The sequence below is a fragment of the Eptesicus fuscus genome, chromosome 6 (genome assembly GCF_027574615.1).
Source record: "Eptesicus fuscus isolate TK198812 chromosome 6, DD_ASM_mEF_20220401, whole genome shotgun sequence".
Taxonomy (NCBI): domain Eukaryota; kingdom Metazoa; phylum Chordata; class Mammalia; order Chiroptera; family Vespertilionidae; genus Eptesicus; species Eptesicus fuscus.
The window spans coordinates 64,787,811-64,808,841 of record NC_072478.1 but is presented as its reverse complement, the minus strand read 5'-3'; positions in this window follow the sequence as shown (position 1 = coordinate 64,808,841).

The following is a 21,031-nucleotide window of genomic DNA, read 5'->3' as shown; positions in this document are numbered from 1 at the left end:
TGTGTACTGTGTTTCGATTCTTTTGGAGGTTCACAGGATACATTTTGTTCCTAAGTAAAAAAAGTTGAATTTCTAAGCCATTTTGCTTCATTTTGTACCCTGTATTTTTCACGTATACATATCTATCACGGTTTTTCAAGATGACCTTAATGGTACCCCAAACTTAATTAAACTTTACATAGGTTTCCCCCACGCCCCTCTGAATTTAGGCCCCTGAACTCTCTTTGCATAGAACATTGACTCTAGAAAACTTGTAAATGTTTCCTCTGTCTTTTAAAAAGACTCCTGTCAATATTGCAGCCCAAGACTGTCTTTTTCATGGATCTGAGAATCATGTCTTTGAAATGTCAGTAAAGGAGATAGTACTCCCATCGCCCAGTCGTCCTTTGAGAGTAGAAGCCTAACTTTGGTAGGTGTCTTGATCCAACCTAGTGCAGAGGTCAGAGAATTTTTCCTTTTTCTTTGGTTCAAGCCGGTTAGCAACACAGATGGGTCTATGCTCTCCCTCTCACTGCAGCCTCTTAGAAACGTTGTTGCCCTTACTTTCAGTGCAATTGAGTTTAGGTTTAAATTTGGTGACTCTTGTCTATGAAAGTAGCCAGGAAGAAAGTTTTCTATGTCTGTTTAACATTTTCTGTTGCTTTTATTTTTATTTTTATTTTTGCTTTGACACCATGTCTGTAACAAAGTCATGCTAAAATCAAGGATAAAAATTTATTGACTTTAGACATTAGACCTCAGTCTTTCTGAGGTCTTAATCCTTTACAAACATTTAAAATTGCAGGACTTTGGTGAAGAGGATGTTCATTGTTTTTATATTTTTTGAAAAAGGAAATTGGGTCTCAAAGCACACTTTGGTGAGCTTGTGTTTAACATCGAATGAAAGAACTATTCTGGAGAAGAAAGTAAGTTTCCCACAGGACTGAGAAGTTACAGACATGAAGATATGTATGTGTGTAACCGTACATATTGTTGAGATGTGGGGACTGGGGGAATTACAACATAGGAGGATATATACCGGCCGAAGTTAAGAAGGTGAAAGAACATATATGCATCAGCCATAGACACAGACAACACCATGGTGTTGGCCAGAGGGAAGGGGGGATGGTCCTGGGCTAAGTGGAGTTGGGCAAAGGGCAGGGCTGGGGGTGGGTGGGGGGTGGGGAGGGTGGGGACATCTGTAATAGTGTCAATAATAAATAAAACCACAAAAATATTCAACCCCCACCAAAAAAAAAAAAAAAAAAACACCTGCACCCTATCTAGTTTGGCTCAATGGATAGAGCGTCTGCCTGAGGACTGAAGGGTCCCGGGTTCAATTCAGGTCAAGGGCACATGCCAGGGTTGTGGGCTCAATCCCCAGTAGGGGACATGCAGGAGGCAGCCAATCAGTGTTTCTCTCTCATCATTGATGTTTCAATCTCTCTCTCCCTTGCCTTTTCTCTCTGAAATCAATAAAAATATATTTAAAAAAAATAAACCTGTGTGCAAAAGATTTTAAAAGGTATTTATTTTAGTCATGTACTTCCTTAGGCAATGGCATTTGATCCACCTACATGTTGGGAAGGAAGAACCAACAGGAGGACCAGATAAGTAGCTGAGGGAATTACTGTTGTTTATAACTGCCTATGGTAATTTAAATATTTTTACTGTAATCACAAGAGAGATCTTTAGCTATTGTGATTGCTGTTTTTATTTTATTAGAAAATTCTCCAGTAGTTTCCATTGAAGATAGACTGGAAATAAGTTTATTTTTAGAATTTTCCCTTTGGAAGTTTTCAGTTATACTCAGTATTTGCCTGCATTTTCCTAAGGACCTGAGATGTTTTTCCTTCACAAATAAAAAGGGCAGTATGTTAAACTAGGACACATTTTACTTTTTCCTCCAATGTTAAAACAGCAACAAAATATTTGCATATTTTTCAAATTGCTTTGTGTACTTTCTGAAGCAGTGCTAAGCAAATCAGCATATTTGTCTAAGTAGGAAATAATATCCTAAAGTACACTGAGAAACCTAACTTATTAAAAAGCTTCTTAGTGTTCATGTGCTTCTAACATGAAATAAAAGAACAAAACAAAACAAAAATCTACAAAATATAAAAAGACCATAAATCTATTAATCAAATTAATGGCTTTCTTGAGGGCACTTGAGCAAACTTTAAAAGTGCATTTAAGTATAATATTTAAAAGTTAAATTCTACTGAAAGAAAACATGTCATTTGGGCAGAATGTTAACTGGTTTTGGGGAAAAAATATACCAGGAAATTCAACCTCCCGTATTTGATGAAATGTTCTTTATGTGTCATTTCACTGGGGATAAATTTTAAGCAAAACTTTGATTGTTTCTCTATAATTTCCATCAATTCCAAAAAATAATTTGGCTTTATTTTTTCAACCCAGAAATAGTCCCTTTCCAAGTTACATCGATCAGAGTTACATGAAATATGGTTTAAAATACACTAAGCACCATGAGTTGGCTACTGTTGATCAGTCGTTTTGGTTCCTGATTCTGGAGTTGCTGAGTAGAAAACGCAGTAAGAATGTGTTATCTCTTCCATTAATTTTGGTACCATACCATAGGTACTTGTTAATTCAAAGTAGGTATTTCATATGAGAAAAAAAAACACACACACAAAAACCTAGACGTGTTTTGGAGAAAAGTCCTTTCAATCCTCCCAGCATTTTACATGTGGGCACCTTCCACAGCTTCTACCTGAAAGCGGTACTCAGTGATTCTCTGCCAGAGCCAGCCCCGCCGGAGGGAAGATCAAAAGCATCCACATCAACAGATTCCTCCTCATGCTAACTCTGTATGACAGTTTAGATTAGAAATATGTACCAGCTGTGCTATTTCCTACCTTTCTTGGTTTTGGTAAAGTGACAAATAAAACAAATAAAAGATTTATCAACTTTTTTTTTCTATAGCTAAAATGTCAAAGCTAGCTTTCCAAATACAACAAAAACAACAGCAGCAACAACAAAACCCGCAGCTTCTAAAAAATGCCAGGACTTGAAGCATACTGTACTTGGTTTTTTTAATAATGAGACCACACACAAAATTAAACTGAAATGTAAGCTATTTTCCTTTTGGGTGAGTGTAAAAAGAGGAAAAAAATATATATAGTGCCTCTTGTGAAAATTGCAGAACAATGGAAGTATGTCTAGAAAAAGGAGAAACAAAAAGAAAAACCCAGCTCATGACTCCTTTGTAGATGACATATAACTTGATGGGCTCAGGGGCTGATGGGAAATAGGAAAAGGCATTTATTGATTGCTACTAAATCTACTTCCTGTGTGATTTGAGCCATTTCCTAAAACCTCTATGGTCTTTCATTTCCTATTTTTAAAATAAAGATAATACTTGCCATTTCCATCTGAACGGGTTCTAAGGAGGAATGAAAAAGCTTTGCATATGGTAAGGCATTGTGCGAATGTGAAAGAGTGCTACTTTTTGAACCCATCTGTAATGTATAAACTGATTATTAAAACTTTTAAAATATATTCTGTTCTTTCACAAATTTAACATGGATTGTGGAGCTTAGTTGAGTTCAATGGAGTCTTGATTTGAAACTATTGAGAGGGTCCATGTGGTTCTTACTGCTTATAACAGGCTTTGGTTATACTGACTCACCATCCTTTCATAATCTTTCTCTTCCTAGTTCATGGCAAGCAGTGACCAAGTGCCAAACATCTATCTTTCCAACCAAGATGTGATGTGATGAAGAGATCTGAATTAGGGTCTCGTTGTGCATAAGTACCAAGGGATGAAGAATGAGGAGAAAGGAGATAGTGAAATATTTATGCTGATCATACATTGGGTCTTGCCTCTTCTTGACAATGGAAACATATCTCTGCAGGTGACATTAGCCTACAGGCTGCTCTTAAGAACATTTCTCTGGATAGGTGCTTACGCCTTGGGACCATTATTTATTCTTAGAATGTACCTGGAGGGGATCTGTAATGCTGTGAATAAGTTTTCATTCAGAGGCACGCCCAGCTGAACCCTTCCTTCATGCCTGAAGTTGGAAGGTGGTCTTTGGGTTGTGGCTGTGAGTGGTAGCTTGTAGTATCTTAGGCATGTTAAGAAAACTTCTCCAGAAAATGCAAGGAGGTGTAGTCACTATATCAGAAATGTGGTTAATTCTAATGTGCCAGGCAGGCAACTATATTAGCCACCAGACACCATAACTGCCTGGGTGTTTCTGCCCCTTTACCTCTGCCCCAATCTAGACCAGGCCCCATATCCCTTACAACAGAAAAGACAAAGCTAATATGTGCTTAGAGAGGAGTGGTAGGATCCTTCAGCAGAATATGTTTCCTACTCTGTATTATTCCTGGACCCAGTTGTATTGACAGGGTGTGTGACGGTGAGCACGGTCAGGTAGAGGTGTCCCCAGTCTCTTTAAGAGACTTGATTATGCATTTTTCAGAGGCACAAAAGCAAATCTTTTCTCACTAGGAGAAGCCATTGCAGATCTGGAAGGCAAAAGTCCCCTCCCACAATTTTCTACCCCCCATTAGTCTTCAGGAAACTTCTCTATGGAAAGTCCCTGCATTCAGATGACATTCTAAAGGTCTGGGACAATAACCCAGGAAGACTATTTCAATCATCTTAATGAACCCTGAATTATTTCAGTTATCTAACCAACCCCTCAAATAAGACAGTACTTCAAGAAGGTACAGACACATTAATCAGATATCTCAGAAAGATAGCATTAGATGAGGCTTTCGTCAAAAGTCTTCTAAACCAAGCAGTAATCCCTTAAAACAGCACCATTGGCAAAAGGTATCTAGACTTGAACACAGTACCAGGTAGGGCACATGTTCACAGGGCTTTTTGGTGTGGGAGAAAGCACCCAGCTTTGGGGGTAAAAAAAAAAAAAAGTCTGGTGCCCTGCTCTGCCCGATACTGTGTGGATCCAGGATAGATATGTTTCCTTTGGCTTCATAATGTATTTATAATGGAAGAGAAAAACGGTATCTTTTTCGTTGTGCTCATCTGAGCATGAGGTACGGGGATGTGAATAAAGAATCAAAGAACATGCTTAATAATTGGCAGTTTTCTTCCAAGCCTTTTCATGGTCAGAATCTGCTTTCTGCCTTATTCAAGTACTGCCACAGACTATGTGACCTCCAGAAAAGTACTTAACCTCTCTGGGCCTCAACTTCTTTGAATGTAAAATGAGTACCTTGGACTGATTGACTCTCAGGGCATATTTCATTAAAATATGAAACATCTTGGTAGATTTTTGAAGACATTACCTTTGCTTTTGTTCCCTTATAGCCATCTGTTATCTTAGGCTTGGCTGGGCTAGACATAATTACTTTTTCCCTATGGAGTCAAGAAACAAACTAAATGGCAGTGTCCTTGAATAATTTATTTGACTCCTAGAATTAGTACATTATCATTGTTGCTATGGAAGAAGTAATTTACATTTTGAAAGGGTATTTTTGCTTCTTTTATCTCTGAATGTATTTTAATCCTTTTAGTACTTAGAAGACATGACTCTATTATTTTATGTCAATACTTCCCATATCCTGTGATTTGGGTGGGGTCAGTTATTATCTGCAGTGTCTGCTGAGGTTAATGCACTGGACTCTGAGTGCCTGCATTCAGTTAATGAATTTGAAGCCGAGTCTCTGGAGTGTGCATACCGGCCGGTACCTTCTCAGCCCCTAAGCTTGTTTGCTTTTTGTTGTGTGATCCGTAGAATAATAGTTTATAGATACACAGAGTTTAATAATGAAAAGCAGGTGTCAGACTTGGGACTATGTAGTGCTATGGAAAGAATATATTTTCCGTGATCAAACATAAAATCAAATCCAGATTTTATCATTTATTAGCACTTGACCCTGGCTAGTCACTATACTTAACCTGAATTTCTCTTCTCCTATAAAATGAGGACATCATTGACCTCAAAGTTGCTTATGATATTGAATGAGGAATTATTTGTCAAAATACCTTCTAAGTATTTTCCTATACCAATGCAATGCATTAGTTTGATTAGTAAGATTATTTGGTTGCTATCTATCAATTCCAGCTAACATTATCTTGGAGAGAATTCTAAGACAAGAGAAGGCGAATAAGATATGTTATAGGAGAATCACTGGAAAGGAACACTAGTAGCTGGAAGCAGTTAGAATAAATGCCTTGGAATTAGTGTGATGGCAAAGAGAGCACAAGACAGGAGAAGAGGAAATCCTGAGAGTGGGTGTGAGAAACTCATTTTTATTCATTTGAATCATTAATGGTAGTAAATATACACTGAGTGGCCAGATTATTATGACCTCCCCATCAGTACTTCGTTGGGCCACCTTTTGCCTTCAATACTGCAGCGATTCTTCTTGGCATTGACTCCAGGAGATGTTGGAAGGTGATGCGAGGAATCTGACACCATGCCTGATGAATAGCACTGTCCAGTTCTGTGAGATTTGGTGGTTGTGGAACCAGCTGCCTAATGGCTCTTTTAACTTTGTCCCACAAATGCTCAATTGGATTGATATCTGGTGATTGTGGGGGCCACCTAAGCAAGGTAAAGTCTCCCTCATGTTCTTAAAACCACTCCTGCACAATACGAGCACCGTGGCATGGCGCATTGTCTTGTTGGAAGAAACCATCTCCATTGGGATACACCATCAACATGATAGGAAGAACTTGATCAGCAATGATACTTAGGTATGTTGTGCTATTCAGACATTGTTCCACACGAATTAAAGGGCCCAAATCATGCCAGGAAAACATGCCCCAAACCATAACACTGCCCCCACCAGCTTGAAGGGTTGTACTCATGCATGTGGGGTGCATGCTTTCATGCTGTTTCCGCGAAATTTTCACTCTGCCATCTGCATGATGCAACTGGAAACGTGATTCATCGGACCACATGGCTTTTTTCCAATGCTTGACTATCCAATCCTTGTGTTCCTGTGCGAATTGGAGACATTTTATCTTGGTAACTGCGAAATGATAGCTAATTTGCCTACAAACGTCAGGTGGTCATAATAATCTGGCCACTCAATGTATGTGGTCAATATGATTATTTACAAATATTTTGGTTCTCTTTATTCTAGAAATATTGAAGAGTTGCACTTACCTGCTCCTTTGAAATCAGATGTGGCCATGTGACTTGCTATAGCTAATGAGGTGCATAGGGTTGTGACATGTGTTTAGGTACCAGGCAGTCACTCCCTCAGCCTGCCCCTCAAATAAGGATACAGTGGAGCAGGGTCCCTAGCTGACCAATGAAATTTGTGAAAAATAAGCAGGGAACAAATTTGTGTTGTCTTAAAATATTTTCTGGGGTTTCGTTAGATCAATGTAACCTAGAATCTCCTGACATATAGAATGTTATGATAATTAACTCATCCAGAGCTTTAAGAGAATCTTTGCTCTTTCCTTCAGGTGAGAAGCCAAACGCCAGGGTTGGGTGGCTCTTAGTCAGGGGAGTGTGAGCATGAAGCAGAGTTGTCCTCTCACAAGAGAGGCTAGTCCAGGGGACTGTGCTGTGCTGTTTAAGGCCCATACCCCAGGTTGTGCCTATTGCCTAGTGACCACTTGACCACTTCTATTTCTACTGTCCGCTGTCTGTCCCATCACAGGTGTAATAAGGGTAGTTACTATACATGTTGATATGATCAAGAAGAACCTCACAATCCTTCACTACACTTACTACATAGCTAGGAATGTATTAAGAAACACAAGAGTAGCCTGACCAGCTTGGCTCAGTGGTTGAGTGTTGACCTATCAACCAGGAGGTCACATTTCAATTCCTGGTCAGGGCACATGCCTGGGTTGTGGGCTCCATCCCCAGTGTGGGGACATGTAGGAGGCAGCCTATCAATGTTTCTCTCACACTGATGTTTCTATCTCTCTCTCCTTCTCCCTTTCTCTCTGAAATCAATAAAAATATATTTAAAAAAAAAAAGAAACACAGAGTTGTTGCCTTTAGGTGCTTTTACATTGGAGAGACAGAAGCTCACAGCAGCAATGCATACAATGGGGGAAAGGGGTAACTTTCATTTATTATCTTCTTGGGGAACTTACTTCAAGACCTTTCCATCCTACATCATTCTATCTCATTATCTCTTCAGTCTCATCCCAGGCAATGCTCACCTTTGTTTTTACTGTTTGTCACCCAGTGAACTCTAGGGAATCCTTGTAATATCAGCTCAATTGTCAAGATGCAATTGTTGACCTCTCTGACTATGCCATATAATCAGGTTATCTACTGTCTCAATTGAATGCCTCTTTCCTTTGCGGCACTTACCATGATTATAATTTTTACATTTAGTTTTGTAATTGACGTATTAGTGGCTCTCTTATAAGTCTGTAAACCAAATCTGTGTCCAGTCACCACTGTATAATCAGACACTAGCACAGTGCTTCACACATGGTAGCACTTAACAGCTACTTGTTAAGGGAATAATGAATGCAAGTCCCTGTGATGGTCATCTGACATATTCATCTTTTTTCAATCAAAACTTGGGAGATAGGTGGCTATGTCTTCTCTTCAAAATGAGGATTGGTTTAAAGAACACTTGTTGATCAGGGAGCTGGATTTTGAATCCATGGTTATCTAACTTCAAAGCCGTGGTCTTTCCATTACACGCTTCTGCCTCGCCAGAGACTAAAAGAAATGCTTTAATTTTGAGGGAGTTAATAATGCATGGAACTCGAATTGAATATAATTTGATGCTGTTCTGCTCTAGAAGAATTTTTTATTATCCAGCTGTAGCTTTGAGCCTTCATCTCTTATCAAAAAGAGGTAATTATCTTTATTAGCAGGCAAGCCCATTTACTCCCACATAACTTTGATGCAGTTGGTAAAAGTATATTTTCTTTACTCCTTGCTCACTATCAACTGCCATATTCCAAAGCTGTCAAAGTTTGCAACCAGATGGCCAACTATTATTCACTCTTTAAGTTCCTCTGCAGCAATGCATCATCAGGTCCCAGCAAACAGTAACATAGGAAAACATATTGTCTCATCGTTAGTGTCTCCAAATGTAGCTTTCACATTTGTTATTCCACACTTGTTCCTAATTAAAGAAAGCTCATTTCCAATTCTCCTGACGGATATCTACCATTTCAATAATGCCCTTTATGTGTGTCCTAGGGTATTCATCATTGTCTTGTTAACACAGTTGTTTTCAAATAAAATGTTAACTAACAAAATCTTTTCTTGACTTTTCTCCAAGTCTGATTATTTATTTCTATCCGGCATCCTGTTCAACCTGATGCTATCATTCCACCATGGCCTCATACCCAGTGACATCTGCCATCTGAAACCTGATATGGGCGTTTTGCCTTTTTAAGCTCTTTATCACACATTATCCCTCTACTCCCCCTGCCTGTCTGGTATCTTTCCAGCAGTTCCCAGTCACTGTCCCCTTTTCTATCTTACTTCCCTGGGCTGTTTATCTCACACACTCAGCCTGCCCCACTCTTTGCTCCGGTTTGCGGAGGTCTAATACCTCTCATGTCATTCATTTTACTATCATATTCATTGAGCTTCTTGAGGAGATCAGCTTGTCTCTGTGACTTAATATCTAGTTCTTAACTTTATACCTAAAAGATAATACTCAAAGAAAATTATTCTTACCATCTCAGCTCTATGTTTAAAAGGCATCTGATCCTATCGTAGTGATACTGATTTGCATTGTGAATTTGTTGGCATTTAAAATAAATTAAAATTTTGTCTTAGCTTATAATCAGATTACAGTAGCAGCATGAGTCCATCTGACTGTAAAAATCTAAAGAGAGCCATTTACTTGATTACTAGGTCAACTAAAATTATGCACCTTGAATGTATATTATAGGGCTAGAACTGGTATTTCTGTGATAATGACACTGCTTGTAAAAATTAAAGCATTTGACCAAAAGAAAATTTCTTTTAATAGGAACATTAAATTATAGGAAGCATTTGCCTTTGTTTTTTTAAAGAGTGGGTGGCAAGAAGTGGGATGTACTTGCTTCTGGTGCTCAGAAAATGGGATAGGAGGTGAAGGACAAAGTACCAGGATACTTCTATTATTACTCTCACAGGTTTGGGTTGTTTGTGAGGGAATTAGTGTCATAATATGGGACATTCAAAAATCTGGTAACAGTATCCTATTAAAGTCACAAAAATTAACCTGACTGAATTATCACATACAAGTTAAGTTTCTGTAATAGTATGAAACCAGATAAAGAATGGATTCAGGATAGACCTAAATATATTTTACCTATCAATTCTTTGCAGAATTTTAGTGGAAAGCTTATTTCTAGAAAAAATAACTACATTTTCTAGGGATATTTATGAAATAGAAAGTATGATGAAACAAGCAGAGATGAGGTGATCTTATTAAACATGTTTGGTCCAAACAGACTTAGCAGAATAATATTTTTGGACTTTTAAGTAGCAAAGTAGTAACATACTGGATTATATCAATAAATTATCCTATCTAATAAAAGAGAAACATGCAAATTGAACATACCTCCACTACGCCCACAAGCCACACCCACCAGCCAATCAGAAGCGAGTATGCAAATTAACCCAACAAATATGGCGGCAGCCATGGAGCTGGAGCCAGCCGGAGGCTTGGGTAGCCCCTTGCGATGGAGGAAGCCAAGCTCCCCCCCCCGCGCCCCCCTGGCCTGCCCTGGCCTCCACTCAAGGCTACAAAGTTTCAATTATAGAAGATAAATAAATCCCAGATACCAGGGTCTCTGCTTGGGTCGCTATAGGGTGTGGCTGGCCTGCAAACCACCACAGGCCCCTCACCCAGGCTGCCTCATGCCCAAGGGAATCCCCACCCTGATCTGGGACACCCTTCAGGGCAAACCAGATAGCCCCCACCTGTGCACCAGCCCTCTATCCTATTTAATAAAAGAGTAATATGCAAATTGACCATCACTCTAACCCACAAGATGGCTGCCCCCATGTGGTCAAAGATGGCCAGCAGGGAAGGGCAGGTGGGGGGGACCCAGGCCTGCAGGGGAGAGCAGTTGCAGGGGACCGGGCCTGCAGGGGAGGGCAGTTAGGGATGACCTGGCCTGCAGGGGAGGGCAGTTAGGGGTGACCAGACTGTCAGGGGAGCAGTTAGGCATCAATCAGGCTGGAAGGAAAATGGTTAGGGGGTGATCAGGCTGGCAGGCAGAAGCGGTTAGAGGCAATCAGGAAGGCAGGCAGGTGAGGAGTTGGGAGCCAGCAGTCCTGGATTGTGAGAAGGATGTCTGACTGCCCATTTAGGCCCGATCCTACTGGCCTAAATGGGCAGTCGGACATCCCTCAAGGGGTCCCAGATTGGAGAGGGTGGAGGCTGGGCTGAGGGAACCCCGCTCCCCCTTGGGCACAAATTTTGTGCACCGGACCACTAGTATTTGTGTGGTCCGGTGCACAAAATATGGCAAAAATATGTTATTCTCATCTTGTACTAAATGGACACAGGCTAATGTAAAACCAAATGAATTCTTAAAAAATGGAACAGCAGGAATCACAAAAGCAGAAAACTAAAATGATTAAAAGCAACCCATCTAAAATGATTTTAAAGCATTCATCTTCACTAATAAAACAACTTTGAGGATTATGTCAATTAGCCAAATCCTTGGAGCAAAGGCTGAACTTTTCTATGTGCCTTTTTAAAGGGTGTTCTGAGCTGGAGCGCCTTGTTGCATTAGAACTTATATATTTGCCATTATTTATGTCTATAAAAGGATTGTTTTCAAGAGTTTGTTTTACTTTTGTTTCAGTTTTTGAGATTACATACCATGTCTTTATACCTGTTAATAATGGTCAAGAGGGGCATCATAATCTTCCTAAGATTACATTTACTGTGCAGCTAGTAATCTGTCATTTAGAGTTACATGGAAGTTATGTTTGGCTGTCATTACATGGGTTGGCCTATTTCAAGCAGTGGGTTTAAATGGACGAGAATTAGCTCGCGTGCACTGAGGGTCTCCTTATGGGCAGACATCATAACCTTTCCACTGATCTCAGCATATAGACAATAGTTTTCATCTCGGCTTAAAAATCCCACTTGCATTTGAGCCCATGGCCTCTCTAGCATCCGCTCTGAGAATGAAGTAAAGAAAGTGTCAATTGTAGATTAGTTGAATTACTTGTTTACTTTATGTTTATACATTAATATATGTACTAGATATTTTTGTAAGAATTTTCTAAAATATACAGATCTAAAATTTAAATCTCTTAATTTATCTTTCTGTCTTAGTGTAGCAGATAACAGAGGTGGACTATCTTCATCTCCATTGATTACAAAACCTTCAAGATCCTGAGGCGCGGGGACGGGGGATTCATAGATAGGCTGCCTTTGCCTGAGGATTTTAAAAGGGACATTTGTCAGTGCTTTAATGTAGTGCCCTGAAAAGTTATGCTTTTCCCACTTGAAATAGTGTCTTATATAAAATGGCATTTATATAGGAAACACTGCATTTTGACTTGCTGCCCAAATAGTTCCTTAGATGAACAGGCTCCTTAGGAATGTGGACAGAATTTTCTTAGGACTGATGGGTTGTTTTTAATCATTTTAGTTTTCTGCTTTTGTGATTCCTGCTGTTCCATTTTTTAAGAATTCATTTGGTTTTACATTAGCCTGTGTCCATTTAGTACAAGATGAGAATAACATATTTTTGCCAGATCATCAACTTTTAAAGCATTCATCTTCACTAATAAAACAACTTTGAGGATTATGTCAATTAGCCAAATCCTTGGAGCAAAGGCTGAACTTTTCTATGTGCCTTTTTAAAGGGCGTTCTGAGCTGGAGCGCCTTGTTGCATTAGAACTGTGGCAATGGGCTCATGGCTTTGGTAAAGCACATTTTATATTTCCTTTTACTGGGGGATGGTGATCGTGAGAACCTCCCCATATTTCAGTGAAATATTGCTGCAAAAGGAGCAGGGTTGACCTTGTGCATTGAACTGAGCTAAAGTTAAACAAAAACTGAAACAAAAGTAAAACAAACTCTTGAAAACAATCCTTTTATAGACATAAATAATGGCAAATATATAAGATTTAAATATTTACCTTGATTTCTCGATCTTGACATTCAGATTTTAGTGTCTTCAGCTTTCTCAAAATAGTGATGATTGCACTGATGTTTTAGCTGCATGTGCTATTATCCATGCATTTTACTTCCTTTTTTGTTGCTTTGATTTTTTTTTAGATTATAATATAAAAGAGGGCACGGATCATGCCTTTTGTATGATGCAGAGCTTGATGATATGAATTGGTTATTGATAACAACTATAACTATATTTTTAAAACTTTCTTGAACAGTTGGGAGTTGAATATAATTTCCACTGTCCTTGAGAAAGTTTTCAAAAGGATGTTTATCCCTATAAAAGGAATAAGAGTCTATATTTGCCCATAAAACTCTTACCTTTGTGAAAATTTTCAGCTTTAAAAAATTAAATCATGGAAGAAGTTTGCATAGATTCATGCTCCCTGTGCTAAAATTACATTAGAAATGAAAAGTGCCTGAAAACAGAGATAATACAATGCAAATTGGTCTTTGCATGTCATTAACCTGACATCTATGATGTGCCTTGCTCAATTTCAATATTTAATAAGTGTCCAATTTCCTAAGTGTGAATAAAAATTAGAAACAATAACAAGTAAGTTACTTTTCAATAAATAGACATGTCCTCGCTGATTTAAGAATAGTAATTGGGTGTAGCATATTAACTGAATGGCCTAGAGCAATTTTATAATAATCTTCTAAGAGCTTAGGGGAAAAAAACCCCTACACTTTATTACTTTTAACACACTGCAGTTACTGCTTCTCTTAATTCATTTTCGTGAGCTGTCAATAAATTTCACTCCATTAGATGCTGAATTTAATTAGCTTCAGGGTCACAATTTATGTGATTTCTAAGTTGTGTGCTATTTACAACATTTCGTAAATGTTACCTATGGCAACATAAATATATTTAATCTATAGCCAGCAGTGGGCAATTATTCTTCATTCCTTGGATATTAAGCACTCACTAGTGCTGTTTCTGGTTATTTTCTAGACTCCTCTGCTATGTTATATGGGACTAGGACTGGCTACATAATTTGTGATCCCTAATGCAAAATGAAAACATGGGGCTCAAATATTTGAAGATGGCAACAGTGGAACATGAGAGCAGGGCCCTTTAGAGCATGGTGTCTGTGGGCTGCCAGGTTATACACCCTTGGAACCAGCCCTTTGTATGAGTGTAAAATTTTCAGACTTAACACAATCTCTAATGTGTAAAAATTATATTCCTAGTACATATTATGGCTGAATAAATAAGGGGAACCAGAGAATGGCCCACCTTTTATACAGGCAGGGACTTTGCATTGTCTTTGACTTCAGCAAAGGTGACTTAGGTTCATAAAGTAACTAGAATAGTCTTTAGGAAAAGATAAATTACCCTCTGATCAAATGTTTGATCTGAAGATCTATATCCCAAACCAGATGATTCCAATAGCAAGCATTATTTCTTAGTTCCCATGTCCTGTTCTGAATTAAGGGTCTCTTCATGATAATGAGCTTTTCTTTAGAACTGAGATGTGGTGAGAAATTCTGGTTGTCTGCCTGCTCCCCATTCTCCTGTCCTTTTCTGGTTATCAGAATACTGGCAAGGTGCTGTGCTGAAAAGCTACCTTTACATCCTCCTTGAACACACATGTGACCAACACATTTTAAGTAAAATTCCTTTGCTAATCCCTTTTCCCTGTCTGTAACTACTATGAAGGATGAAGTTTCAGCAGTTATCTTTGAATGACACAGCAACCTTGAGAATAATAGACAAAACTTATGGTGAAACAGAAGGACAAACTAATCCTGCTTTCTTGATGACATTAAAGAAATTGTAAACCAGTCCAGGGTTGCCTGCATGAATGAATAACACTCTAATTTATTGAAATCTCTGCAAAACAGTTTGTTGGTTGCAGCACAGTTTTGACTGATACAGGAGACAATACTCCCATTTTTATAATTTTGTTTTCTTCTATACCTACATTTGCTGTGGTAATAACAGATTAATTTAGAGCATCTAAATAATAACAAAAAACAGAGAAAAATTGTTAAAGACAAAACAAATAAAACTCCACTTAATTTTGTTAGAATGGCTTTAAATATTTGACCAAATGTTTCTTTTGGTTGTTCTCTATAGTCGATTGGGTTTTTTATTAGTTTTTGTTGTTGTTTTTGTGCTTGGCATTCTATTTTTTTGGTTTCTTGCAACCTGTTACGAATTACTATCATATTTATTCATCATATTTCTTCATTCATCTAAGCAGTATGCCATACTAATGACACGAAATAATAAGATATGACATATTTCCTTAAAGGATTCATAGTTTAATGAGAGAGCAAACATAAAAATATAATTTAAAATATAACCTTGTAAGTGATAAAATAGAAGGGTAAATAATATGGGTTTTCAAATCCACTAAAGCAAATATCTGCCTAGAAAATTTAGGAAGGCTAGCATTTATCCACACTGAAAGAAATACCTTGCAGAGTTGATGATGCTTAGCCCACTACTAAATAGATAAAACATTGTTTTTTACTTTTTCCACCTTTAGAAATAAGAATGTTAGATTGAATTCATATACTATTCTTCCTTATAATATCTGAAGATAAGATATGATTAAAAAATAAACTATATTTTTTAAAAGTAGAATTGCTTTATTTCCAGAAATGTAGAAGGATCCATTCTATAGGTAGCATGCATTTTTTCATTGATTTTACAGAGGGAGGGAGATAGAGAGAAACATCAATGTGAGAGAGAAACATTAATCAGTTGCCTCGCGAATGAACCCCAACTGGGGATTGAACCCACAATCTGTGTATGTATCCTGATCAGGAATCAAATCCATGACCCTTTGGTACATGGTACAATGCTCCAACCAACTAAGCCACAGGGGCAACATGCATTTTCTTGAGTACAACCTACATAGTCCATCTGCCAGAAGGTGACATTAAATTCTAAGTCTCTTTTGCCTAGAGAGTATTTGGTTACACTCTAAATTTCATACTTAGTGTTTCTGCTATTTATTCATTTTCAATATTTTAGTGGAGTTGTGTCCAGCTGAGATAATACATTTCTTTCTCAACAGGATTCTGTAGTAGACAGCTGAAAAGTATAATTTCACATATGTATGATAAAAAAAAAAGGAAGGCAAAGCTGCAGTTGATAAGAGATTAGACTAGGGCAGGCTTCTACATAGATAGAGGATGTAGCCTTTTTTCAGTAGATAAAACTTCAATAACTACTACCCTCTTAATTTGAAAAAGCAGGAGATTTCCAATTTCAAAACACTTCTAGATATATGAAATATCTAAAAGCAAGTCAAATAATGCAACCTACTCAGAGTTTCAAGCTCAAAAAATACAGTAGAAAAACTAAAATCATACATATATCTTAACCTACCCTGAATACCTAAAGTGTTATAAAACTCTTTGTGATTAAATCTATGTATACACACATATACATGCAGGCAAACACTTCGTGCACATACTAGAAAATTTGAAAACACAACAAGACACAAGAAGATATATTGTTTATGAATAATCTACCATTTTTAAAGGATCACTATGAATGCATTTTTATAAATATAAGTATGTATATTTACAAAATTATCATCCACCTGTATATTGCTTAATACTAATGTAAGTTGCATAATTCAGTTTTTTAAAAATTTTATCTTAACATTTTGGTAGAGTTCTGGAAACAAATAGAGCACAAGCAATCTGAACATATACCCTTTCTTTCTCTACTCCCAGCCCCAATCAATTTGTTTCCCCTGAGCCTCATGGTAGTTTGTGCCCTCAGGCAAATGAGTGTAGGCAAGTGAGGTCTTGATTTTGTTGGAGTTACATGGAAAGCACTGGCAACTGGAAGCTTTGAGAATACTTTGGAAGATAGAGCATCATGGGACATTATTGTTTTGGAGAATTATAAAAACTGTAGCAACATTAACCTTGTCTGAATATATCTGGTTTCTCTGGGCACAAAGCCAATGGATAGCTGGGCCAAGCTTCCTCAGACTTAAGGCATACATATAGTAGATGATTTAGGGAGTCCAGAATGAATTCTTTGGAGGGGTTCAGAAAAGCCTTATAACCTTCTTTTTACTGACTGTTGCCCATAAGAGAAGTGGTTATTTTGTCTCCCAGCCTCTATGTGATTCCTGTTGCTTAGGAATAACAATCAGATCTGAGCCCCAGGAGCTCAGCCTGATGAACTATGACAGATCTAACCCAGCAAGCATGCAGAGTGATCAGTCTGGTGAGAATGATATTCATCCAGCATATCATAGCTGTTGCATGAGATAGACAGCCACTTGAATAAAATATAGTAACAGAAGCACAAAAGGGAAATAAAGTTCCACACTGAAAATAAAATAGAATGGAAAATGTGATTTGTCATCAAAACAATTTAATAGATTATTTGAAGATTTTATACTCACCTGAGATCTGAACCAATGGCCTATTAAATGATCTACAACAAATAGTTCAAAAATAAAGACAAATTATATAAACATAGGAATTACACAAAAAAAAAAAAAAATGACAGAAGAAAGAGGCTGGTAACCTAAAAAGTAAATAACCCTTAACATAGTTTCAGAAAAAAGAATAAATGTCAGAAGTAATGACAAAGAAACAATAGAAGAAAAATTTTCTGAGGTAAAGCTAGCTCTGAGAATCAATAGTTAAAGAAGTTCACTTACTTCCAGACTGGGCTGAAGAGAAACAGTAAACACTTTTATATAATCTTCTGACTTTCTTGCTTTCTAATGAGAAAGAAATCCATTTTGAACTTTCAGGCAAATAGAAAAATTACTCAGACTGGCACTGGACTTCTCATTTGCAAATCTGGAAAATACAGTATTAAAAAAAGGAGTATCTATGGACTGCTCTGTCAAGGAATCCTTACATATTAATTTGCCAAGAAATAACAATTAAAGATATTTAATAGCTCAGAAAATACAAGTATCTAAATCCTCTGAATAATCTATTCAAGGAAGAAGCTTTGGACTAACTTAAAAAAAATGTGAATGAGAATAAAGGCCTCAAAATAGAAGAGATAGCATAGAGTGGGTAATTAATCTTTTTTCCCCCTCTTTTAATAATTAATACTAAGTAAATAGGGTTCACTAAGAATACATAATACAGGGGTGAGCAAAAGTAGGTTTACAGCTGTTCACATGGAAAATAATACATAATTAATAAATAATACAAGAATAAACTGTGTTTTGCATGCCTGATCCTGTTTCTGCCCTAAGTTAAACTCAAAACAAAGGGATATACAATAAGGTACCTTCCAATAATGGAATATGCCTAAAAATACTAAACTATCTCACCAAACTTATGCATTGGGAATGACTTATAGGTCAGGGAGGGGAGTGATAAAAACTCTCTACCCCTTTTCCAGAGGTGAGACTTGAGAAAAAAAGCAGAAGAGAGAAAAGGTAAAAATAGTTAAGGGTTTTATCACAATATGGTGAGAAGGAAAAGGAACGCTTTGTGGGCAAAACAATCTATTTTGATGGGAGACATTTTTTTTATCTTAATGAACAATTTTAAAATATATGTTTTACTATTAGGTCAGGGAGAAATAATTTTTAAAAGAAGGGTAAAATTATCATTTCAGAGCCAATGATAATATTTAAAGTGGATGGATTTGCCCCACCACTAGCATTCAACGCTCTTGAAAAAAGTTTTTTCTAATTTTTTATGATTTTAAGTCTTAGATTTGCAATTCAGCACCCAAACATCACCTGTGGAGATGCAAATGGATTTGTAGTATTAACATAAAATGCTTATTAAAAGAAATGGAATATAAGCAATTTCTTTCTGAACACAAACACTTTTCTGTTCACAACAAATAGAGTACCTTTTGTAAAGATTTATCCTTCCCAAACAAAGTACACAGGAGTAAATAAAATATCTTCTCTATCTAGAAACTGATCTGAGGAGCAAAAGATTTTAGATTTTTAACTGCTAATCTTCAAAAGAAGATAGGAAAGTATTAGGTGATGTGGTTACAGATTCTGCCCTGAGAACTTATAAATGTTTCAGGAATTAAAAGAAAAAATAGTCCACCTCTACCTTCAGTAGCATAGTATTTTTAGAGCAAATTTTTGCCCTATATTAAATGAAAAACTGAAATCCAGAGTGTGTTAGACACTAAGGGCATATAAATACATATATTGTATAGCTTCTATGAAACAGACAAGCGCAGTGGCATTTAAAGTCGAACTTCATGTATGTGGGTTGGAAATGAAGGAATGTAAATACTCTGTGTTCTAATTTGCATCCATTTAGAAATCAGAACTGGAACCTCATAAATTTCATATTGAATGATATATAAATATCATAGTTTAGAGGACACATTTTCAATGCAGTGTTACGCTCCCAAAGTGAAACTCACTGAAGCGAGTACAATGAATAGAATTGAATGCCCCAGGTATTAAACTGGGAATATAATCTGTAGGTATTTAAGGTAGACTCTAAATAGCCCCTGATATTTTCTGCAGACTGTGTAAGCAAGTTTCTAAATTTGGCAGCACTATTAAGCTCAGTTAATTGTCTTCTGAGTTTCAAACAGACCTCCAGAGTTGAGTGGGTTTTGCATTTTTCTAAAAATGTCAATCATCTTCTGAGAGTCACTGATTACTGGAGAATGTCAGCCATAGCCACACTTCAGTGTATTTTTTTCTGCCTCCACTTCAGCCACTGGAATTATGTCAGAGAAGGTTTGATTAATAACCAAATGAGTCCCCACTGGGTGCTCTCAGGTGCAGCTGGGGATAGAGTGGTATGCTACCTAATAAAAGGGAAGTATGCAAATAAACATCACTCTGCTACACCCATGTTTGGGCCGGTGGCAGGCTGGGGGCAGGACTTGGGGTGGCCAATTGGGCTGACAGGAGGAGCGGGGGGCCGGGGACTCATGAGTCCCCACCCTCCATTCCTCCCGCCGGCCCCAACAGTTAGCACTGCAGGAGGACCGATGCGGAAGGTGCTGGTGGCGGAACTCGGGGTGGCTGATTGCGTGGCTGCCAGCACCAGTTTTCCACCAGCAGCAGTTTTCCTCTGGCCACTCGCCTATCGGAGCGCCTCCCGATCAGAGTTCCGCTCGGGATGGTCGATCGCGCTGGTGGGAGGCGCTCCAGTTGGTGGGTGGCCAGAGGAAAACTGCTGCTAGCAGAAAACTGGTGCCGGCAGCCAGGTGAAGGAAGGTCTATTGCACGAAACTTCGTGCAACGGCCTTCTAGTTATCTATAATACTAGAGGCCCGGTGCACGAAATCCGTGCACTGAGGGGGGTTGTCCCTCAGCCCAGCCTGTACCCTCTCCAATCTGGGACCCCTCAAGGGATGTCCGACTGCCCGTTTAGGCCCGATCCCTGGATTGGGCCTAAACGGGCAGTCGGACATCCCTCTCAGAATCCAGGACTGCTGGCTCCCAACTGCTCTGCCTGCCTGCCTTCCTGATTGCCCCTAACTGCTTCTTCCTGCCAGCCTGATCACCCCCTAACCACTCTGCTGCCAGCCTGTTTGCCCCCAACTTCCCTCCTCTGCCGGCCTGGTTACCCCTAACTGCCCTCTCCTGCAGGGTTGATCACCTCCAACTGCCCTCCCTTGCAGGCTTGGTCCTTCTCAACCACCCTCCCTTGCAGGCCGGGTGCCTCCCAACTGCCCTCTCCTGCGGGCCATCTTGTGGTGGCCATCTTGTGTCCACATGGGGGCAGGATCTTTGACCATATGGGGGCAACTATATTGTGTGTTGCAGTGATGATCAATCTGCATAGTACTCTTTTATTAGATAGGATAGAGGCCTGGTACAGGGGTGGGGGCCAGCTGGTTTGCCCTGAAGGGCGTCCCGGATCAGGTGGGGTTTCCCTTGGGGTGTGGGGTGGCCTGAGCGAGGGGCCTGTGGTGGTTTGCAGGCCGGCCACGCCCCCTGGCAACCCAAGCAGAGGCCCTGGTATCTGGAATTTATTTTCCTTCTACAATTGAAACTTTGTAGCCTAGAGCGGAGCCAAGCCTGGGGCTCC